General features: G+C 40.0%; 2 protein-coding genes across 2 annotated transcripts in view; both read right to left on the reverse strand.

Annotated features, from left to right (window-relative positions):
- Positions 1-16,297, reverse strand: part of ddr2l (discoidin domain receptor family, member 2, like) — a 41,593-nt gene extending 25,296 nt beyond the window's left edge. Inside the window, exon 1 of the mRNA XM_062416871.1 lies at positions 15,989-16,297. The gene's annotated coding sequence lies outside the window, so the exon portion shown is untranslated. The remainder of the gene's footprint in view (positions 1-15,988) is intronic.
- Positions 1-26,020, reverse strand: part of LOC133979436 (uncharacterized) — a 1,726,912-nt gene that overhangs the window by 64,864 nt on the left and 1,636,028 nt on the right. The gene's annotated exons all lie outside the window — the stretch shown is intronic.

Raw genomic sequence — 26,020 nt, forward strand, 5'->3', positions numbered from 1 at the left:
CAAATATAAAATCAGGGAGGCCAAAATGTCCCAAATGAACATCATACTGCATTGAAGAAGGCTTTAAACTAGCGATTGAGACCATAAACACATTTTGAAAACGTTTACTGAGGTTAGAAATCAAGTGAGAAGTTGGTGAATTCTCCATTGACTTGTATAGAGACGGAAGTCCTTTTGACACCAAAACGGTCGCCCCCTGGTGGCCTTTTGATAGAATGCAGTTTTAAGTTACTTCCTCGTTGGCATCATTTCAGAGGACCGGAACTGCCCGCCTGATTAACACAGAGGCATCAAACATACGACCAAGTTTCAGTTTTAACCTTAACTAAACTAAACCAAACCTAAACTAAACTAAGACTAACCTAACCTTAACAAAACTAAGACTAACCTAACCTTAACTAAATTAAGACTAACTAAAACTAAACTAAACTAAAGCTCAGAGTATTCATGGCTGACAGGATAAGTCAGGTTATGAATCCACAGCGACTTCTTCTTCTTCTTTGGACACTAATTTGATCTAATCAGACTAATCAGACTCTTCTCAGTGACTGGACGTAACTGAATCAGTTTACAGACACAACAACCTGCAGCAGCTCTCTAATTACAGTCGGCACATTTCCACACGACGCTTTAACAGATCTGTTCACCGCCGAGAACAGAACTGTGAAAACATTCAGATACTGAAGAGTTGCTTTGCTGTTGGATGTGTCTCTTTTTTGTGTGTGTGTGTCCTGATGTAGTTTTCTGTTTCTGCCTTCAGGAAGTGAGTTCATTCACTGCAGCCCAGAGAGAGAGATGGAGAGAGAGAGAGAGAGAGAGAGAGAGAGAGAGAGAGAGAGAGAGAGAGAGAGAGAGAGAGAGAGAGAGAGAGAGAGAGAGAGAGATGGAGAGAGAGAGAGAGAGATGGAGAGAGCTTTATGTAATGTGTTGGCTGCAGCTCAGATTCCTGCACTGTTGCTCATCTCTACAGCAAAATCACATGACTAGAGAAAGAGAGAAAAAAGACAGAGAGAGAGACACACACAGAGAGAGAGAGAGAGAAAGAGAGAAAAAAGACGCAGAGAGAGAGAGAGAGAGAGAGGGAGAGGGAGAGATAGAAGAAAAAAGGCGGCTGAAGTCTTTCTTTTATTCGGTGTGACATGTCGTCTGTTCCAGTCTGAGAACACGAACCTACTGAAGATCAACTCCAACAAACTGGGTTTTTAAAACAAAAAGCACATTTAGCTTCATTATAAACTGTTTCCTGTTGGACTATTTGGTGTCTTTTTTTTTTTTTACCCTGATGAGACATTAAAACAGTTTTCCTCGTAACTAAACAACAACACAGCTGGTTGTTTCTCAGCCACAAACTGTCCACATCTATGGTTTGGTTAAAACACATGTTCTGCTTGTTGCTCTTTGACTGTGATGATTGAGCTTCACCGAGGAACAATAAAGTGTTACTGCTTGTCTGTAAATCTCTGAGAAATACATCTCACATCATCTCAACCCAGACCTCTGAGCTCAGCTGGTCCTGGTCGACTCGTGGCTCATTAAACCTGCAGTAACTGTTGTCTCCTGCTGTTTGAACTGATGTATAGTCTGACATGTGATAGGGGGAAGCTAGTTTAGGTTTTCTGCTCAGAGGCCAATAGTATCAGATCTGAGCAGCGCCATCTTGAAAATTTCAGGTGCATGCCGGGGAAAAATAAAAACATGGATTCTACTTATATTGGCATCAGGAGGAGCAAGAGGACGGAGCGGGGGGAGGTTGCGAGGGCTGGATCTACCACAGTCTACAACCGGCAAACCTGGTGATGCTAACCAAGTTAGCTGTTATGACTATAACCACAAACTCCGGAGAAAACTGTCGGTGTGAAACAAGTTCACATATCTGGTCTATCTGTCCGCGCTCCTGAACCTGTGAACCAATCAACCTGTCAATCACGACGTAGCCACGCCCTAATGCATACCCTGCTTTATCGTCACATATAAAATCAGGGAGGCCAAAATGTCCCAAATGAACATCATACTGCATTGAAGAAGGCTTTAAACTAGCGATTGAGACCATAAACACATTTTGAAAACGTTTACTGAGGTTAGAAATCAAGTGAGAAGTTGGTGAATTCTCCATTGACTTGTATAGAGACGGAAGTCCTTTTGACACCAAAACGGTCGCCCCCTGGTGGCCTTTTGATAGAATGCAGTTTTAAGTTACTTCAGCGTTGGCCTCATTGCAGAGGACTGGAGCTCCCCGCCTGGTAGTAACACCTTAAATGCTCTGTGTGCACTTTAGCAGGTATAGAGGAGGGATGTGTGTGCAGGGTTTGTTTCAGCTGCTGTTGTATTGATTGTCTATCATTGCTGTTTTGTCTTGTTGTCGTCATGATATTGTTTTGTGCTGTTTTATGTTGTCGACTAATCTATGTTTTCCTTCCCTTCCTGATGTGTATTGTGCTTGTGTCTATCTACCTGTTGTACTGATGTCTGTCTTCCCTTTCTAGTGTTTGTAGTTGTATGTCTGACTATCACAGGGACTTCAGATGGAAACTACAGAAGGTGATGCCTATACTCTGGTGCAATGTCTCTTTTCTCTGTTAGATTAATGTCAAGTGTACACGGTCGCTGACAAATAAAGAATTACATAAAAAAGTAACTGTAGTTGTGTTTCGGCAATACTGAGGTCAAAGGTCATGTCCATGTATCATACGATAAGTCCATATATAGACATGATGATGCTGATAATTATGTCGATAAGTCGATAATTACTATGACAGGCTTCGCTGCAAGTTGCATACTGGACCACGATTGGCTCCAGACGAGATGTGATGTCATGAATCCTGCTCGTAGCGACACGTGTGTTAAATTTAGATTTAAGTTGAGCTCAGAGAAACTTTCCTCCTTCATTCTGCACAGAGAGGCTGAAAGAAAGAAAGAAAGAAAGAAAGAAGAAGAAGGAAGGAAGGAAGGAAGTAGAAGAAAAACATGTTTTATGACATCACAACTAGTTGGAAAAGGCAGTGTCTCTCTTTTCCTCCATCTTTGCTTCCTCTCCTTTGTCTTCTCCTTCTCTGTATCTCCTCCCTCGTCCCTCCCTCTGTCCTCCTCTTCCTCTCCCTCCTCCCTGTTTATCTCCTCCCTCTGTATCTCCACCCTCCCTCCCTCCCTCCATCCCTCCCTCCTTTCTTCGTCCCTCCGTCAGAACAAACTGAAGCCAAAAGCCTCAACATTCCAAACATTCAACGCAACCCAGCTCTCTCTCTCTCTCTCTTTCTCTCTCTCTCTTTCTTCTGTGTGTTTCTATGTCTCTCGCTCACACAAACACACAGGAATCCACATGCCTTTCTCCAAGTCTCTCTTTCTCTCTCTCTCTCTCTTACAGCTACACACAGGAATCTCTCTCTCCCTCTCTCTCTCTCTCTCTCTTTCTATCTCCCCCTCCTTCCCCCTCCCTCTCTCTCTCCCTCTGGTTACGGGGGTGAATGAGACAGAGTTCACTGAGAGCAAAAGCAGAACAGACAATAGCAGACGACCGAATTGAGCCGAAATACCAAAATCCACAATGCTTCAGTGACTCTTTGTGGATTTACTCAACAGTGGAGACAGATCCTAAAAATGATACCAAACGTGCCGCAGCTGAATTTTTAGGAAAAAACTGCAACATCCAGCTGATGCAATGACAGCCAATTAAATAGGTGCAAGCACAACGTCCAGACAGTCGTTATCATGACTGTAACTGTGATTATTTAACATTATAATAAACCTTTGGTGTCTGATAAACCTTCAAAACTGACACATCTACAAGGGATAAAAGTGTACTCATAAACATCAGCATGCATACTGTACTTAAAAAACGCTACACTGTTAGAAATGAACTGTTGATATCTGGGTCAGTGAGGTTTTTAGTGTCCATGTGGTTTAGTCAAATTTAAAGGGTTAAAATGTGAAAATGAACGTATGAATAACTTGCACACATTCTTTTTTTGTGGACCCAGCATCAAATTTCTGCTTTTAATCCATTTAGAGAGAATATATTAGAGGATTATGGCAAAAATGTCTAAGTGGTGTAACCATAAAAACTTTGTACCAAATAATTCAACTTGCTTAAAAACAGTAAATACTCAATAAAACACCATATCAACTAGTTTGGCATGATCTTACATTATAACTTTGATATTAAATAAAGGTAATGGAATACAATTGTTCTAAATATTACATTTACTCTGGTTACCATGGAGATCAGGAAACATTTACATGTTTTAAATGAAGTCATTATTAGTATAAGTCCACTTAAATAAACTGTAGGTGATAAAATATGTAATATTTATCATTCTACTGTGGTTACACCATTTAACATTTTCAGGAGCATTCAGTCTTACTTTTGTGCCACACACAGTAAGTAAAAGCAGAGCGTCTCTATGAGCTCTGATGATGCTAAAAACACTACGAACTTTTTAGACTGGAAGGAACCAAGTAGCTTAAACAGAGAGGGGGGATCTGTGTGCAGCAGGCAGAGATAAAAACCAATTAAAACATATAGATTATATACTACATTATAAAAGGTAATTAAAGACACTAGAATGTAACAGTTTCTAATGCATCCAATCTCAAATATTTGAGATTCACGACGACTGAAACAGATTTACTGCTGTTCTCAGTCTAGTCTGAATGCTGTTGTCTGAAGCTGCAGCACTGTCTGTCTGATTATGCAACCCAACAAAACCATGTAACACACACACACACACACACACACACACACACACACACACACACACACACACACACACACACACACACACACACACACACACACACACAAATGATGAAGTCCAGATGTCTGTCATGAAACACAATCAGACAGTAAAGACTCCCAGCTGATTATCATCTGGAAACTGTAATAAAAAAAAAAATGGACTTCCATATTGTATTTATGAGATTTGTGCACATTAATAGATTTCTTATCAAAACCAGTTACGTTTGTTTACAGCAGCGGATTATCAGAAGCAACATAACATCCAGCAGAGCTCTATGAAACTGAACGTGCAGCTTTAAACGTCTTCTTCAATCTGAACTTTCTGCCTCTGACTGAGACCAGACTGATCCAACACTGCTGCAACTACACCTGTCACAATAATCACCGACTTATCGTAATTAACAGCATCATCATGTGTCTATATCATAGACTGTATATAAGAAATGGACGTAACATCCGTGACGTCACCCATTGGTTTGTGGACTGCTGCTCGTAGGCCAATAGTATCGGATCTGAGCAGCGCCATCTTGAAAATTTCAGGTGCATGCTGGGAAAAATAAAAACAGGGATTCTACTTATATGGGCATCAGGAGGAGCATGAGGCGCCCTCCTGAACCTGTGAACCAATCAACCTGTCAATCACGACGTAGCCACGCCCTAATGCATACCCTGCTTTATCGTCACATATAAAATCAGGGAGGCCAAAATGTCCCAAATGAACATCATACTGCATTGAAGAAGGCTTTAAACTAGCGATTGAGACCATAAACACATTTTGAAAACGTTTACTGAGGTTAGAAATCAAGTGAGAAGTTGGTGAATTCTCCATTGACTTGTATAGAGACGGAAGTCCTTTTGACACCTAAACGGTCGCCCCCTGGTGGCCTTTTGATAGAATGCAGTTTTAAGTTACTTCCGAGTTGGCCTCATTTCAGAGGACAGGAGCTCCCCGCCTGGTCTATATATGGACTTATCGTATGATGCATGGACATGACCTTTGACCTCAGTATTGCCACACTTCACATTAGCAGCTAAGAGGCTATTCATGTCACATTGGCTATGTGAGTAGTGTCCTCCATTCCTCACTGCGTTCGTCCTGAGTGGAGACTGCAGAAGAATTAAAGGTAAATAACTCTGTCCCCAACCATAATGGCCGTCTCCCACTCTCCCTTTACATTATTATGCTATTATGCTATTATATTATCATAATATCAGTGGTATAAAATGATCTTCAAATGACAATAATATCGTTTATTACGATTATTTCTGAGACAATATATCATCCAGTAAAAGGAGTTATCGTGACAGGCCGATAAACTAAAAATGTAACAATTCTAATGATCAAATAAACATTTTAATCACTTTTTGAAGGAAAATATTTGATGGTTGCAGCTTCTCTCATGTGAGGATTTTAAGCTTTTCTGTGTTATAAATGATAGAAAACTCAATATCTTTGTTTTTTAGACTGTTTTTCAGACAAAACAAGAAATTATAACTGCCATTTTCACTTTTTTCTTACATGTTGTCGATAATGAATATAATTGTTGGTTGCATCCTCTGTTGCTGCCTTTTTATGGGACATTCTGCATATTTTCATGTCTATATTTATAATCTGGAGCTCTACAGGAATATCTTTACATGTTTCTTTCTACAGAAATAAACCTTTCACTTTTTTTTCTCCTTCCTTACTTCTAAATGTCAACTTCTCAAATCCATCCGAACATGTTGGAGCTGAAATCCGATCTGAAGTATGAGAGAGGAAACACCTCAGGCTACGGACCGGATGGATGTTTATGGGCATGTGCCTTAAAAAGAAAAAGTCGTAAATGAGGCGTTTAGAGCAGGTTGAAGCCCTGACTTTTGACTTTTCTACATAATTGCACCTCAAGTTTTGATATGTAAAGAAATCCACAAAAAGTAGAATATATTACAGTGTTTCCTATTTAGTTTTTACTACTAAATTTAATCTAAACACTTCCACTAATGCACCGAATGTACTGCAGGTTATTCATTCATTAAGAAACATGCACATTGGTTTTAAAGCTCCTGTCAGGCTGCAGTGTGTGTGTGTGTGTGTGTGTGTGTGTGTGTGTGTGTGTGTGTGTGTGTGTGTGTGCGTGTGTGTTTCAGTTGCTCTCACACACTTGCTGCATAAAAATTAAATCACCTGCACATCAGCAAAGTGCCTAAAAATGCAAATGAACGATTGGAGCAGGTGACGGTTAACGAGGTCTGAGGAGCAGCAGATGCTTCTAACTGAGCTGCTGGCATCTGAGGAATGTGAGGAGCGCTTGATTTAACATGCAGAGCTTTGAACTGTCAGAAAACACTCAACACAATCAAACACACCTCAACCTAGAGACTGTTTTAACCTTCCTGTCGTCCTCCCGGGTCAAATTGACTGTTCCTTCTTTCCTCCCTTCCTTCCTTTCCTTCCGTCCTTCCTCCCTCCCTTCCTTTCCTTCCGTCCTTCCTCCCTCCCTCTCTCTTTTCTCCATCCCCCTTTCTTCCTTCCTTCCTTTCCTTCCTCCCTTACTTCTTTCCTCTGTCCTTCTTTCCTTCCTCCCTCCTCCCTTCCTCCATTCCTTCCTCCTTTCCTTCCTTCCATCCTTCCTTCTTCCTCCTATCCTTCCTTCTTCCTTCCTTCCTTCCTCCCTCCCTCTCTCCTTCCCCCTCCCTCCTTTCCTTCTTCCTCCCTTCCTTCCATCCTTCCTTCCTCCCTTCCTCCCTCCCTTCCATCCTTCCATCCTTCCTTGATTCCTTCCTTCCATCCTTCCTTCATCCTTTTAGATGAAACTTCTCTGTTCATTCATGGAGGGAAACTGATCCAGCCTCCATCTGACCGACTACACAGCTGCAGGTTTGAGCACCTGTCCAACCTGGACTGACAACTAAATATGTTTTCTTGTAAAAAAAAAAGGAGTTTCTTCACAACCTCCTTCCTGTCGTTACCATCTCGCCCCCCAGGCATATCCGACCAATGAGAGGCGAGGACGTTCTCCCCTGACTTTTATAGGGATGGATTTGATTCGCTCGGATTTTTTTTCTGCATGAAAAGAAATTAAATTATGAACTAATTCAGAGCAACGACAGGTTTGACGACGCCCCAGTAATGATGTTAAACATGTCGCTCGAGACTCTGCTGAAGACAGGAATGCACACGCACACACAAACACACGCACATACACACACAAACCTGAAGGCATTTAAAACACATACACATACATATATCTATACTGCACTCCAGATGCACATGCACCTACATGCTTATGACACACACACACACACACACACACACACACACACACACACACACACACACACACACACACACACACACACACACACACACACACACACACACACACACACACACACACACTATTCAGCAGCTTGTGCATCGACAAATCACTGCAGCTCTACTTCTAATTAATAACTTCTGTTTAATTTGACTGTGTACACAAACTGAACATAGTAGATACATAACAGATGACATCACAAACCAAACAGATATCATCCATTAAAGAGAGTAAATTCAGCAGATTAATGCACACAGCTGCAACTGTTTACATTTTCCATTAAGTGCCACATAATGAATTGCTGCACAATAAAACAGCCAGAGTTCATGTCTAGAAGAAGAAGTCTAATCCAAACATTCAACCACATTCACACCTCTGGGCTGGTTGAAGTCTGAATCTGCATGTCTGGACTGTGGGAGGAAACGGAGCACCTGCAGGAAACCCACAGAAACAGAGAGAATGTACCAACTCCACACAGACGGAGCAGAAAGAAGCCCGACTCATGGAGTATGAAGTGTTTGTCTGACAGGAGTAGAGACGAGGACCGAGAGGTAAAAGGTTTGTTGGAGCTTCTTAAATCTCAGTAGACTCCAAATGAATCAGCTATAAGAACTCATATCTACACAAGAGAAGTTGCATTTTTCCTTTTTCATATCCAGAGTTTTACTCAAAGACACTTTGACAGGAACCAACCCAACAATTAATGTCTAAGGCTCAGTGACAGATAAGTGTTGGTAAGATGAGAAATTCAAAAATATGTTAAAACTAGTTTTAAAAGCAGCATCAGGTTTGTTAAAATGTACATTTAGTATTTTTGTTGGTTTTATATAATTTGAAATGACATTTGCACCATTTTTTACCAAAAGTAAGACTGAATGCTCCTGAAAATGTCAAATGGTGTAACCACAAAAGAATGATAAATATTACATGTTTTATCACCTACAGTGTATTTAAGTGGACTTATACTAATAATGACTTCATTTAAATAATGTAAATGTTTCCTGATCTCCATGGTTACCAGAGTAAATGTAATATTTAGAACAATTGTATTCCATTACCTTTATTTAATATAAAGTTATAATGTAAGATCATGCCAAACTAGTTGATATGGTGTTTTATTGACAATTTACTGTTTTTAAGCAAGTTGAATTATTTGGTACAAAGTTTTTATGGTTACACCACTTAGACATTTTTGCCATAATCCTCTAATATATTCTCTCAAAATGGATTAAAAGCAGAAATTTGATGCTGGGTCCACAAAAAAAGAATGTGTGCAAGTTATTCATAAGTTTATTTTCACACTAGTTTTAACATATTTATGAATTGATCATCTTGTTAACCCTTATTTATCTTCTACTGGTCCTTCATGCAGCCTTTGTCTGAAACAGGCCATTTTAGTTCCTGCCTCTTTAAGCTTCCTCCAAATGTCAACTTTTTTGAATCCATCAGTAAATGTTGGAGCTGAATCACATCTGACAACATGAACAACAGACGGAAACACCTTAGCAACCACCTTAGCGACCACAGCTACGGAACAAACAGCTGTTTATTCAAGTGTTACAAACAAAGAGTTCAAAGCAGGTTGAAGCCTCAACGTTTGACTCACAGGCTTCATTTCTACATGACATCAGAACTGGAAAAAATGTATATATAAAAAATAAATAAATCACAACTTGTACCTTTCAACTCTGGATCCTGCCTTTAGTGTTAATATATATAACCAATCAGAGAGAATTGTCCCTGCAGTGAGTTTATCCTTGCTTCTATATGATGTTAGACAGCCTCATTAAAAGTCCTGCCTGTTAAAGGACCAGGCGGGGAGTTCCGGTCTTCTGAAATGAGGCCAACGAGGAAGTAATTTAAAACTGCATTCTATCAAAAGGCCACCAGGGGGCGACCATTTTGGTGTCAAAAGGACTTCCGTCTCTATACAAGTCAATGGAGAATTCACCAACTTCTCACTTGATTTCTAACCTCAGTAAACGTTTTCAAAATGTGTTTATGGTCTCAATCGCTAGTTTAAAGCCTTCTTCAATGCAGTATGATGTTCATTTGGGACATTTTGGCCTCCCTGATTTTATATGTGACGATAAAGCAGGGTATGCATTAGGGCGTGGCTACGTGGTGATTGACAGGTTGATTGGTTCACAGGTTCAGGAGGGCGCCTCATGCTCCTCCTGATGCCCATATAAGTAGAATCCATGTTTGTATTTTTCCCAGCATGCACCTGAAATGTTCAAGATGGCGCTGCTCAGATCCGATACTATTTGCCTCCGAGCAGCAGTCCACAAACCAATGGATGACGTCACGGATTATACGTCCATTTTATATACAGTCTATGGTTTATCCTGGAGATAATTAGCTTCTATGTGATGTTAAACAGCCTCATTAAAAGTTCTGCCTGTTAAAGCTCAATGATTTCCTTCTGCATCATCTCGCCTCAGCAGCAGCAGCAGCAGCCATGATGTTCAGATCCTCCGTGTGGTTTCTTAATGATTTAATGAGCCGCTCGCAGATGGAAACTCTACTCATTCACACCCGTCTGGAACCACACACACACCTCTGCTGAAGCCATTTAGACCGATTCCTGTAAGTCTTTGTGTTTAACGGTGCGGCTGAACTGGTGTGTTGTTAACCCTCCTGTTGTCCTCGAGTCAAGGAAGGAAGGTAAGAAGAAGGAAGGATGGAAGGGAGGAAGAAGGAAGGAAAGGAGGAAGGAAAGGAAGGAAGGAAGGGAGGAAGAAGGAAGGAAGGTAGAAGGGAGGGAGGAAAGAAGGAAGGAGGGAGGGAGGGAGGAAGGAAGGACAGAGGAAAGAAGGAAGGGAGGAAGGTAGGGGGGAGGAAAGAAAGAGAGAAGGAGGGAGGGAGGAAGGAAGGAAGAAGGAAAGGAATGAAGGAGGGAGGGAAGAAGGAAAGGAAGGAAGGAAGGAATGAGGGAAGGACAGAAGGAGGGAGGGAGGAAGGACAAACGGAAGGAAGGAAGGGAGGACACAAAGCTTAAAAAACGCCACCGTGAGAGCATCATGAGTCACATCAGAGTCCGATAAGCGGGACAAAGACTTCACATGGTTACATAATAAACTGAGGTTAAATGTCTTTGGAAACTAACAGCTGAGGGATTTAGCTGGAAGGAGGTTATCTTTCCATGGTCTCGCTTTGTTGACTCCAGCTTGAGTTGATTCAATTCTGATTATCTTACTTAGAGAGCAAAAAAAAACATCGTTCACATTAAAACATGACAATAATACGGAGAGTTTGACACATCATGTTGTTGACTTGTGGTTGTTTTAAGTCTTTCTCACAGATCAGATATGACTGTGATCGCCTTTATTTCAACATAACCGTATGACTGTTTCCACCCACATCCTGTTTTTAATGTCACATTCAATTTGTTTTTTAAAAATGCAAAAAAATAAAAATGTCATAATATCACAGAGTATTATATTCACGAGGCTCAGATGGAAAAATGAGACAAACAGACTAACCCTGCTGTCGTCCTCCCGGGTCAAATTGACCCCGTCAGTTTTGACTGTTCCTTCTTTCCTTCCTTCCTTCCCTCTTTCTTTAATTGTTCCTTCTTTCCTTCCTTCCCTCTTTCTTTGCTCCCTCCTCCTTCCATACTTATTTCCTCACTTCCTCACTTCCTTCCTTCCTTCCTTCCTTCCTTCCTTCCTTCCTTCCTTCCTTCCTTCCTTCCTTCCTCCTATTCTCCTCTCCTTACTTCCTTCCACTTTTCCTCCTGTCCTTCCTTTCCTTCTCTCCTTACTTCCTTCCTTTCTCATTCCTTCCTCCTGTCCTTCCTTCCTTCCTCATTCCTTCCTTCCTTCCTTCTTTCCTCCCTCCCTTCCTTCCTTCCTTCCTCCTGTCTTTCTCTCTTCCCTCCCTCCCTCCCTTCCTCCCTTCTTTCATTCTTCCTCATGTCCTTCCTTCCTTCCTTCCTTCCTTGACCTGAGGACAACAGGAGGGTTAAGTGAATAAATCATGATGTAAATGAAGCATGTGTCTCTATTATAATACAAATGTTGTATTATTATTATTATTATTATTATTATTATTATTATTATTATTATTATTATTATTATTATTATTATTATTTGAAAACCAGATATAGTCCAAGTCAAAAGTTCCTAATGTTTGACTTACTGTTACTGTTTTTTTTATTTTAAATGCCTGTTTTTATATATTAATAATTACTTTACTACTAATTCCTTTTATGTGAAAACCTACTTGGCATTAAACCTGTTGCATCATGTTTATTTATCCACTTTAAAATCTGTTCAATAACAATATGAAACTCAAGTATATTATCATTCAACACCAATCTTACATAATGTTACATAATGTCTTTCTATTGATGCTCTTTGTGTTTCTTGCTCTCCGCTCTGCTGCTGCTATTGTACATTTCCCCACTGTGGGACTAATAAAGAAATATCTCATCTTGTCTTATCGTGTGAATCAGTGTGGAGCCATGAGGAGACTGAAACCTTCCTCACATCAAAACAGGAAACATAAAGAAATGTCATATTTCTATCATGTTTTCCACACAGTTTGATGTTTTACTGCTGCTCTATTAATGACGTCAGCATTCGATTATAACACTAGATTGTGGATTATAATGTAAAACAGTGAAGGAAGGTGAAGTACAGCCCTGGAAAACGACTATAATCTGATTAATTTTGAGGGGATTTTTCTTGCTTTCTGTCCACAAACAGCGACCGTATGAGAGGAATAAACATGAGTTTTAGATACTGAAGCTGCTCATGTTTGGGAACTCTTAAGTGGAGATCTGTGTTTTAAATTACAAATTATTTTGGAAGTTTTGAGAATCAACTGACTTCAGAGACGTTTAGACCCTGAGGGAGCAAACTTGAGGACGAACCTGCTGTGGTTCACCTCAGAAGAAGGTTTGATGCTCAAAGACAAACAGACTGAAACAAAGAGGTGAGACCGACTTTCTTCTTGTTTTTCAAACATCATGTGAAGAAATCTGAACCTGACAGCAGCAGCAGGACAGTCCTGGACCTGCACTTCAAACTGGATGTTCTTTCAGTCTCAGCCGCAACACAACACAAATAAAATCCTCCTCTTGAACAGAGAGAAGTGTAACTTTCTCTCCACCTGAATGAATATCTTCTTGCTGACTGGCAGCAGTGTGCAACAACATGTCTTCCATTGTGTAGTTTTGGGTTTGTTTTGTAAGCGATCGGAGCTGTCAGCTCTCACAGTCCGAGCCAAACACCGAGCTGCTGCTGCTGCTGCTGTTGTGAAATCACATGGAGACTCTCTGCATCTCCAGGCGACTCTCACAGTCTGTTCTTAAGACAATAAATCTGATTTTTACTGCCTCGCATCTCAACCGTGAAGCTGTAAAGTTATACCTGCAGGGGACTGATAGCATCACTCATCGATGAGTCCATGATTCACTTTAAGAACTCACTTGTTCTTTGTTTAGGACTAAAAAATCCGGAGCCACATTTACCAGAATGATCATTTCTACAAACACACTCTCGTAATGTATATTTTAATGCCTTAGTTTCATGATGGTGTCTGCTAGCTAGGGCCAATCCAAATCCCCTTAAAGTGATTCTGATACCAGCTGAGTCCTTCATTAGATTCCCATTAACACATTCAGGTCTCTGTCCTTTATCCGGTGTAACCGGCGCGTAGTGTAGACACACTTTAGAGCGTTTAGGAGGCATCTTGGCTGCTGAACTGCTAAACAAGCTAACTCAAATTCACCACGACTCCACCACCACAGACGGGTTGTAGCTGCTGTGGCAGTGGACCAATCACATGATGCATTAAATAGAAAAACTCTTGCTGTTGATTGGCTGTGAGCAAGTCCATACAAATAGACATTTCAATACTTCTTGGTATCGATTTACTTCGGTCAATACCTTAAAAGTATTGAGTAGCGATATCCAGCACTAGTCATTGCTTTGCATTCATTTCATTTAATAGCATCCAAACATCTACTTATATATCTGGAGTCCTTCCTTTGATACAACAAATCAAAACTCTGCTTAAAGCGATAATGTGGCGTTCATCATCAGCAGAGGAGACAGTCACACTGAGCCTGATCGCATCCTGATACTCAACACAAGAACCACAGACTCTAAACAACAACCGCAGTAGCTTTCCTGCTAACGTCACCTTCTTATCTAACTTTAAAACATGAACACACATCTTCTCCTGCAGCTTAGCTTGTTTAACGAACCACCAAACAAACATTCACCAGGGAAAAATGCACCGCTAATGTTAGTTAGCAGCTAGGTTGCCAAATAAACAGCAGGTAAACATACATGCAACGACACTTTGGACCAGTTAGATGCTGGTTTTGTTGTTGCTCTTCAAAGTTCCTGTTAGCAACATGCTATCAACAGCTAATGTCAATCAAACACAGACACTGACACTCCTACAGCCAGCTCAGAACATAAAGAGCTTCATGTTTCTTCATGTTATAATAAAAACATGAATATTAATGACACATTTTTTCTAACTGATTAAATGTGACTTCAGTTGGCAGAGAGACACACAGAGTGAAGAAGAGGAGTCTGAAGAGGAGGGAGGAGTTGGTGTTTAAAGGTTTGAAACTCTGCTTCAGTCATCAGTCCGTGGTGGTAAACTGAGCTGACTGAGCATCAAAATAACCCAAACATGATACCTAGCACACAGCACAGGAGGTCAGGAGGTCAAAACACACACACACACACACACACACACACACACACACACACAAACACACACACACACACACACACACACACACACACATAGAGCTTACGATAACACCACAGTCTACAGCCAAACTACCAACCAGCTTAATGCCATCATGAGCATTAGAGCTGCAATGATCAGCTGATTAATCGATTAGTTGATTGAAAGAAAATAAATCTGCAACTATTTTAATAATCAGTTCATCATTTTAATCCCTTTTCGAGCAAAAGTGCAGAAACTGAACCTGTTTGTTGTTTTCTTTGTGTTATGTATAGTTGAGTCTTGACTGAGTATTAATGTTACTGAAGCTCAAACTACAAGTCGGTTAATGGAAACTGGCAGAAAATGAATTGGTTAATTATTTTGGGTTTTCTTTTTAAAAGGAAAAATGTTATAAAGCTCTGATTCCAGCTTCTTAAATGTGAATATTTTATAGTTTCTTTAGTCCTTTTTAATTTCCACTTACCATGTTCTACTTATTCAACAGTTTAATCTATTTTATTTAAGTAGTAATCGCTCAAATTGTCTATAAAATGTCAGGAAATAGCACTAGTGACGCCTTCAAATGTCTTGTTTTGATCAATCAGGATTCATAGAAGCAAATATTCTCAGTTCATGATACAAAAAGCTTCACATCTTCACATCTGACAAGCTGCAAACATCCACATTTCATCCTTTTTTGATTGATAAATGACTAAAACGACTATTTGATCATTAAAATAGTTGACGATTAATCTTCTATCAATTGATTAATCGACAATTTGATCACAACAACAACAACTCTATAATCTGTTTCTTAAAGTTGATCCTTTAATACTTCCTGCAGTTACTCTTTAATGTTCCTAATGTGACCTGCAGGCTTCTTCAACGCTGCCACATTTACATCATATTTCTATCAAATCATTAAAAAATCAACAATCAGACTCACAACAGCAGCTCCTATCTGCTGCTTTTAAATGATTATAATCGCGTTTTTCTCATTTTAAAACCATCTGTGTGAGCTGACACTGAACTTTTGAATCCTCTCCTTCCTTCCAGATAACAAAGCTCAGATCTCAGATGTCATATTTTAGGCCTCATCTGCAGCAGCAGCAGCAGCCGACACTGATCTCAGCTCTTGTTTGTCATGCACTCAAAAAAAGTTTCCAGCCAGTCTGTGAACACTTGAGCTCGCTCCTCTTGTCCTCCTTCACGCTGTTCTCATACAGACACACGAGCTGTTTAATGAGGTGTTAGTTACCTGTCCAGCAGCGAGCTTCTCTCCGGGTTTCTCCGTGTTTTCTCTGATTGCGGGTCCGACTGTGCTCGTGTTGTCGGGAGGAGAGAGACTCACTGGATCATTGCTGAAGAAAACTTTAACAGTGACTCTAACTCTCTCTGAAGCTCTCCTGTCGCCTGGCTGACAACTTTGTTCCCCCCTTCTTCTTCTTTTTCTTTTCTTTTTTAAACTAATCTACTTTTTTGCTTTTCAACAAATGTCTTGGAAGAAGAAGAAGGAGGAGGAGGAGGAGGAGGAGGAGAAGAAGAAAAAAGAAGATCGGCACACTCCAGAGAGAGAGGAACGGGGGGAGAGAGAGAGAGAGAGAGAGGGAGAGAAAAAAAGAGAAAGGTAGCTGTGTATTTACATCACATCCCGTTTCAGAGGAGGAGGAGGAGGAGGAAGGCAACACGAGACCCCGGACCATCTGACATCTGAGAAGTGGGAAGTTGAAGGAAATGTGCAGAAGCGCCCTAGGAAGGGAACTACGGAGGGCAGATTGACACTTCCTCCATTTAGACCAGATTACTGCGTTTGTATTCCAATCATGTCTCTAAAATATGACTTTAAGGGCTTTAAGTGGTTGTTCTGGGTACTTAGCAAAAGGTTTGATTGTCTGGTTGATGACTGAACAGCAACAGTTAAAGAAGTAGATATTCAGATCATTTCCTGCAGAGAAAGTACCAACACATCAATGTAAAATACTGATTTATGAGTAAAAGTTCTGCATGATAAATAGACCTACGACTACAGTAAAAGTAGGGGAGACCAGGGTTGGTAGTCACACCATTAACTTTCCTTTGTATTCCTCACAAACCGTACATAGATTTCCTTTTCATGTTTAATGATGAACATCTGGAGGAGTCTGGATCTGGTTTGTCTTCCTGACTGAATTCCTGCTAATTTTGCTCTCTTAAAATAAAGAAAGAACTACATATATCACAGCATATATGTAAATAAAAACATCACTGGAGGCCCCTGGGCTACAGGACTTTATGAGGCCCGATCCCTAAGTGGTTGACACACTATATTTTGCCTAAAAAAACTCAATATAGGGTCATCTTTGGCTCTGTGCCATTTATTTGTACCATTGTATGTACCATTAACTATGTGCATTTCACTTTTGCAAATGAGCCAACATGCACTCACACCATAGACTGTATATGAAATGGACGTAACATCCGTGACGTCACCCATTGGTTTGTGGACTGCTGCTCGGAGGCCAATAGTATCGAATCTGAGCAGCGCCAAACTTGAAAATTTCAGGTGCATGCTTGGAAAAATAAAAACAGGGATTCTACTTATATGGGCATCAGGAGGGGCATGAGGCGCCCTCCTGAACCTGTGAACCAATCAACCTGTCAATCACGACGTAGCCACGCCCTAATGCATACCCTGCTTTATCGTCACATATAAAATCAGGGAGGCCAAAATGTCCCAAATGAACATCATACTGCATTGAAGAAGGCTTTAAACTAGCGATTGAGACCATAAACACATTTTGAAAACGTTTACTGAGGTTAGAAATCAAGTGAGAAGTTGGTGAATTCTCCATTGACTTGTATAGAGAGGGAAGTCCTTTTGACACCAAAACGGTCGCCCCCTGGTGGCCTTTTGATAGAATGCAGTTTTAAGTTACTTCCGCGCTGGCCTCATTTCAGAGGACCGGAACTCCCCGCCTGGTTACGGTCGAGTGTTCATTAGCCTACATAATTAGAGGCCCCCCCATGGTGGAGGCCCTGGAGCTGTAGCCCAGGTTAGCCCGTTAATTAATGCGCCCCATTTCAGCTTGGAGCTTCGTGGTCCTGGGATCCTATCATGTGTTACACTTAGATTGTGTGAAGGTTTTCTCCACTTTTGCCACACTGATTGATTGGCTCGCAGGTCGTTAAGTGGTTAAGAGCTTGTGCCACATACGCAGCAGACCCCAGTTCGAATCCCGGCCGGTGGACCTTCGACAGAGAGAGACAGTTAACAACAAATTGTGGCAATTTGCCCTGGTCTCTGTCAATTAGATGGTTTTATTTGCATAGAGCCCATTTTGCGTTGAATATGCCCTATGTCTTTATTATTGCTTAATTGGTATTGCAGTAATCCTAAAGTAACGGAAAGTAATCAAGTTACATTACTTTAATATTATGGTACTTGGATTACGTTACTGACTCCGCTTCGTGGTCCTGGGATCCTTTCATCTGTTACACTTAGAAATGATTTCCATTAATAACGTTTTTATAAAAGTCTAAATGATAAATCATCTTCACGGACTTCAGAGTTGAAACTTTTAGTGGAAAATATGTCTTACATTTATATTTCTATTGCTGTAATGAGTATGAGCATCACAAAAGAAGTCTGACAGGTACTCCGTTCTCAGTGTGTGTGTGTGTGTGTGTATGTGTGTGTGTGTGTGTGTGTGTGTGTGTGTGTGTGTGTGTGTGTGTGTGTGTGTGTGTGTGTGTGTGTGTGTCAGACAGCAGGTGGCAGCAGAGTTCTCTGTTAGTTCTCTAACAGTTGGAGCAGCGGATCAGTTATTAAAGAGAAGTGAGGCCTTTAGTGAGACTGAATGTTGAACTTTAGTTTAATATAATTTCATCTATTTTACTCTGATCTCATATTTCATAATGAATGTAATATTAGTAGTTTACCTTAATGAATGTAATATGAGGCGTTTTAACCCCAGTGTGTAAAATACAGGGAGGACAAAATGCAAATATGTTATTTAGCAGGCGCATTGTGATTTACCAAACCTGAAGGTATTATTTCTGAAGGTAACTGAGTCTATAAATAATAAGTTTGAAGGGCAGGTATTAACCGGCTGTTACTATGGAGACGAGGAGACGGAGACACAATGACAGGACAGAGTTTTTCCACCTGTGTTAATATTTTTGGAATATTTGTGGTTTTACTAACAGCATTGACTTTGTCACTAATACTCTCCCATATGTGGGTTTTTCTGGTAATATTAGTTGTTGTTATAACTCAATATATTAGTTAACCTCTTCCACTAGAACCTGATCACATTGCAGCTTTCTGCTCGTCCAAACTCTCCATTAAGACACAAAACCCTCATTTAAATACTGCTGTCTGCACCTGTTGCTCCTGTTTTCATTTACACAGTTATTCTTAGTAGATCACCTGCAAAACACACAATAACTAAACACACAATCTATTGCACTGTGCACGCTATTTAGTACCTTTATTTGGGATCTTAGTAAATCAGGCCCTAAGTCTGTTTTTAGTCACTGTCCTGTCCGTCCAGCAGATGAAGCTGTTTCTCTTGTTTCTCCTTAAAAAAACTGTTTTTTCATCACTTCCTGTGTGTAGTTCCTCTCATTCCTCCAGTGAAGTGTAAGTGTGGGATGACGCAAGAGGCCTCTGTGTATACGAAAAACAAAGATGGCGACTAACCACAGACACACACACACACACACACACACACACACACACACACACACACACACACACACACACACACACACACAGACAGACGTCACAACATGAGTGTAAAGCTGCTGGAAAATAACAGTGAACAACGATCCAGCTGCTGAAACACTTTTCCTGATTCAGATATTCAGGCCTGGGGTCACGTTATGTGTCACAGTGTGAAGAGTAAAATTATTCTGCATTTAAATCTAATTTTAATGTATAGATACTATAATGTAATCATTTATTATTAAAAGAAAATAAACACTATAAAAAAAACATCCTGGAAATAAAGACAAAGTTTATAATAATGACTGTCGTGATGGTTTTTGTGACGTGACATTTTTTATTTTTTTATTCTAAATAAATATATAAAGAGGGTTTTTTTATATCAATATTTTTGTAAATGTCAGATGACTCTTTAAAAATGCAGCTTTATTTTCCCTGTGAAGGTTTAACACTCACTTAATCATAAACAATGTGTGAAAATGACAAAAAAAAAAGAATCATTAAAAGAAAAATTAATTAAATACATTTATGTTTTACTAAATATAAATCGATTACTATATAAATATTTAATGTTTATCATAATCATCTTTCATAAATCTGTCCATGATTAATTAATCTGATTTATAATACTACTAATAATAACTTATTATTTTAAAAACAGAGTTTATAAAGTGTTTTGACACAAAGACATTAACAAGATGAAAGTAGAAGACAATGAAATACAATAAGGATGTGATGAAAATTAAGATAAATTAATAAAAAGACGAATGATAAAAGAAAATGAAATATTTAAAAACAATATATCTGATTTAATTAAACCCAGATGGAGCCTCATGCGTTCAGTCAGGCAGAAGCAGAAGCAGGAAGTGATGTCACAGCTGGAGGTGATGTTGTGGTGAAAGCTTGTCACGGTTTATATTATGCTTCAATAACTTATGATGGATATTACACACAGACTGATGTGTCACTGTTGGTCGTGGAGTTTCCAAAACTGATCCACAACCTGACGAACATTTCTGATGGTTCAACTTTGTCCTTCACTGCTGAATCTTTACTGTGTAACGTGTTAAAGTATCTATAACATATATTTATATAACGTGTCTTCTGTCTCAGCGCTCTCATAGCGTCGTTTTAACCCTCCTGTTGTCCTCAAGTCAAGGAAGGAAAGGAGGAAGAAGGAAGGATGGAAGGGAGGAAGAAGGAAGGAAAGGAGGAAGGAAGGAAGGAAGGAAGGAAGGAAGGAAGGAAGGAAGGAAGGAAGGAAGGAAGGAAGGACGGAGGAAAGAAGGAAGGGAGGAAGGTAGGGGGGAGGAAGGTAGGGGGGAGGAAAGAAAGAGAGAAGGAGGGAGGGAGGGAGAAAGGGAGGAAGGGAGGAAGAAAGGAAGGAAAGAAGGAGGGAAGGAAAGAAGGATGGACAGACGGAAGGAAGAAAGGGGGATGGAGGAAGGAAAAAAGGAAGGGAGGAATGAAAGAAAGAGCCATAGACCATATAACAACCTGTATCTATAGCAACCATAGAACAACCTGTATCTATAGCAACCATAGAACAACCTGTATCTATAGCAACCATAGAACAATCTGTATCTATAGCAACCATAGAACAACCTGTATCTATAGCAACCACAGAACAACCTGTATCTATAGCAACCATAGAACAACCTGTATCTATAGCAACCATGGAACAACCTGATGGTCTGTCTGTGCATTACATACCTCATACAAGTGCTAAAGATTGCCCCCAAAAAAGTTAAATGATGGATAAATAAATTTAGTTTTTAATGAAATATAATGACACAAAGTGACTTCTACCAAACGGTGGAGCAGCGGGTTGTGAAAGTGTAACAAAGTGCTGCCAGCATCCTGAACTGATAAGATCTAAACTACAGATATGAACTGTGTTCAGTGTGTAACGGGACCTTTTATGTCGTTGGCGTGTGGTGAGCCGAAGACTAATTTCCTGCTTGGTGGACGATAAAGCTTTATTCTATTTGAAGGATCATTACCAAAAAAAAGTCAGGCTCTACTTTCCTCATTCCTCATTCATCACACTCCACACTAACTGTATACTGTCACTCAGCACTGTTTTTACAGCAGATAGTAAATAAAAAACAGAGTTATTTCCTCTTGTACACTAACAGGAAGTGAGATGTTAATCAAGCTGCTACTTTAAAGTGACACAGCGTCAAATAAACTGAAGCATCATCATCATCCTCTCGCTGTATCTCTGTGATCTGCAGGAGGAAACGCTCCTGACGGCTGGGAAAAATAGCTTCTGTTGTGTTTGTGAAATATTTGGCGCTCTTCCAGCAGAGACTGACCACAACGCAGGAGTTATTTATAGCATCGTTAGTCAGGCTTCACACACGTCAAAACGTTAAAGCAAATGAAGATGATGTCAGATAATCAGAGTCACTTCAGGACAATATATCACAAAATGAGTCAAATTACTCATTTTTATGTGATCACGTCATAAAAAGCAGATTTACACACAATAACATGTTTTGACGTCCTTCACTCGTTTATCTCCCGCAACAGATAAGACTCCAATTTTTATCAAGTCATCAGTTTTAGTGAAGCAGCACAGAAAACAGGAACTGAATCTTTCTGAGATTCCCCCTCCCCTCCTCTCCCTCCCCCGCATCCTCCTCCTTTGCTTCTGTTTGCTTCACCTGGCATTAAATACACATCCTCATTTGGTACTCTTAAAGTTTTGGATATAATGAAACTTTGACCAGATGTTGGAGAAGTTAACATCAGTAGGATTTATTCTCTGGGAAGCAAGAATGTGTGACCCGAATGTCACCACAATCCATTCAGTAGTTTATCAATCAAATCAATCAAAACATTATTTATACAGCAGCTTTCATTCAGGTTCATGTAGTTCAAAGTGATTTACAAGCTGATAATAAGACAGAACAAGTGACAACATAAAGAAAAGGAACAAAAAACAGAGAAGAAATTAAAAAAGAAAAAACTGAATGTAAATAGGAATGATTAAAATGTTTAAATCAAGTGAATAAATAAGAGAGAATAAAACATGAAAGAATAAGAAATGAAATAGATCAGTGATAAATAAATGTTGTCAAGATGAGCAATTCAAAAATATGTTAAAACTAGTTTTAAAAGCAGCATCAGGTTTGTTAAAATGTACATTTAGTATTTTTGTTGATTTTATATCATTTGAAATGACATTTGCACCATTTTTTTACCAAAAGTAAACAATGAAATATAAAGGAGAAAGAAAGATTAACGGAGGAAGAAAGGAGGACAGAAAGAAAACTGCTTCCCGAGAGTAAATGTAATATGTAGAACAATAGTATTCCATTACCTTTATTTAATATAAAGTTATAATGTAAGATCATGCCAAACTAGTTGATATGGTGTTTTATTGACAATTTACTGTTTTAAGCAAGTTGAATTATTTGGTACAAAGTTTTTATGGTTACACCACTTAGACATTTTTGCCATAAACCTCTAATATATTCTCTCTAAATGGATTAAAAGCAGAAATTTGATGCTGGGTCCACAAAAAAAGAATGTGTGCAAGTTATTCATACGTTTATTTTCACATTTTAACCCTTTAAATTTAAACTAAACCACATGAGTCCAGCAGAGAAAGTCTAATAACAGATCTCTGCTTCACCTCACTGTCCAAACATTTACATTTCTGACTCACACATGTAAACTTTCCCAAATCTGGCAGCGAGAGCAACACATGAACGTCATCCTCCTATAATTCAGCCCCTCATGATGCTCACTCAGCTACACACTCACATCCTCCACACACACACACACATACACATACACACACACACACACACCAGTCTGCAGCAGGGATTCCTCATTTTTTACAGCGCTAGACTTGCTCATCTCTCATGGGGCGGCTTCATGGTGTCTGAGGCTGTTTCCGAATTCTTATGATGCAACAGACAAACTCCTTTATTTTTGGGAATAAAATATGAGAAGAGTTGCGTGACATGTTGAAGTTCATGCACTTTATGTAGAAGATAAAGATCTTCAGTTGAGGGTTGCAAGTCCTCCTCTGACGGATTCATATCAGGAGGAAAGTTAAGATGTGTCGTGTTTTCTTCTTTCTATGGTGAGTTTAGAGAGGTCATTTAAAATGAAATAAAACCTCAAATCTTCTGGTTTTCTGTGTAAAGATAAAATATGTTTGATTAGTCCGATTTCTGCAGAACTGTGAAGTTAATGTTTGAGTCAGTGATTTATGAAACTCTTTTGACAACAGCAGAGGATTCATCTTCGGATGTTGAACTCCTTTTCTGTCAGTCATTTATTGAAAGCCTTTTAACTTACTCTTCTATCTGTTGGTTCAATAATCTGTCACTCAAAGACAGAAACAGTCTCAACAGTATCGTGAGAACCTGCTCCATGATCATTGGACTTAAGCAGAGAGACCTCGGTTCCTTATGGGAACTACAGGTCATGAGGAAGTCACACAATATTTTGAGTTCTTCCGGGCAAATCTTAAGAAGTGAATTTTCATTATTGCCTTCAGAGCGTTGCTATGCCCAACCAGCATGTAAGGGTAATCCATCCACCATTTCCCAAATCTGGTGGTGAGAGCAGCTCCGTCCTGCAAACACATGAACGTCATCCTCCTATAATTCAGCCCCCTCATGATGCTCACTCAGTTACACACTCACATCTTCCACACACACACACACATATACACACACACACACACACACACACACACACACACACACACACACACACACACACACACACACACACACACACACACACACACACACACACACACACACACACACGACTCTGCAGAAGGGATTCCTCATTTTTTACGGCGCTAGACTTGCTCATCTCTCATGGGGCTGCTTCATGGTGTCTGAGGCTGTTTCCGAATCTTTATGATGCAACAGACAAACTAGTCTGATTTCTGCAGAACTGTGAAGTTAATGTTTTAACTTACTTTTCTATCTGTTGGTTCAATAATCTGTCACTCAAGGACAGAAACAGTCTCAACAGTATCGTGAGAACCTGATCCAAGATCATCAGACTTAAGCAGAGAGACCTCGGTTCCTTATGGGAACTACAGGTCACACAACATTGTGAGTACTTCCGGGCAAATCTTAAGAAGTGAATTTTCATTATTGCCTTCAGGGCGTCGCTATGCCCAACCAGCATGTAAGGGGAACCAACTTTCCAAGTCCTTTATCCCCTCTGCTGTCCCACTGCTGAACAAATCTTTATGAGGTCCAGTTGTATCTGTTTGTTATTGCAGTGTGCAGCTGGATACTGCCATTTGACGCTTGTATAGACTTCCTCTCAATGAACTATTTATTGGATTAGGGCCTGCTGACTTTGCACACTGATTTTTGCACTTTTGCACACAGCTGCCAACTCTTCTTCTTCTTTCTTCTGTGTTTTTATCTTGTTATTTATGTGTACGAGCATGTTGTGGTGCGAGCTGTCAAATTAATTGCCCTCCAAGGGATTAATAAAGTTGTCTTGAATCTTTAATCTTGAATCTTGAACAAAGACCATCCATCCATCCATCCATCCATCCATCCATCCATCCATCCATCCATTCCTCCGCCATCGGCCATCCATCCATCCATCCATCCATCCATCCATCCATTCCTCCACCATACACCATCCATCCATCCATCCATGATCCATCCATCCATCCATCCATCCATCCATCCATCCATCATCCATCCATCCATCCATCCATCCATCCATCCATCCATCCATCCATCCATCCATCCATCCATCCATCCATTGTCTGGCATTAGGCTAAGCAATGTAACCCAGACATCCTTCTCCCCAGCAACAGTTGTCAGCTCCTCCTAGGGGATTCCAAGGCGTTTCCAGACTAGGACAGATGTGTAATCCTTTCAGAGTCTCCTCTGAAGGGAGGCGTCCAGGAGTCATCCGGACCAGGTGCACAAACCATCTCAGCTGGCTCCTTTCAATACTAAGAAGCAGCGTCTCTACTCCTAGTCTCCCCCAGATGTCTGAACTTCTGACTCTATCTCTAAGGCTGAAAGACACTCTCCAGAGGAAACTCATTTCCGCTGCTTGTATCCACAATCTCATTCTTTTGGTCGCTACCCAAAGCTGGTGACCATCGGTGAGGGTTGGGACGTAGATCAATACAGCTGTTCAAAAGCCTTATCTCATTGTAACTGTTTTTAACTTCTATCTTGACTGTTTCACTGTATTTATTCATTGTTTTATTTTTCCTAATATTTTCTTTTTTTCTTTCTTTAGTTTTCTTTACCTGATTTGTGTTTTGTTGTGTTGCTGTAAATGTTTCTCGACACCATTTCTTTCGAGGTAAAATAAATGTTTGTAATAATAATAATAATAAGATCGACTGATGAATCGAGAGCTTCACCATCAGGCTCAGCTCTTTATTCACCAGGATGGTCCGATACAACACCCGCATCCCTGCCATAGACTGTATATAAGAAATGGACGTAACATCCGTGATGTCACCCATTGGTTTGTGTACTGCTGCTCGGAAGCCAATAGTATTGGATCTGGGCAGCGCCATCTTGAAAATGTTCGGTGCATGCTGGGAAAAATAAAAACAGG

This window comes from Scomber scombrus, chromosome 4 (genome assembly GCF_963691925.1).
Source record: "Scomber scombrus chromosome 4, fScoSco1.1, whole genome shotgun sequence".
Lineage (NCBI taxonomy): Eukaryota > Metazoa > Chordata > Actinopteri > Scombriformes > Scombridae > Scomber > Scomber scombrus.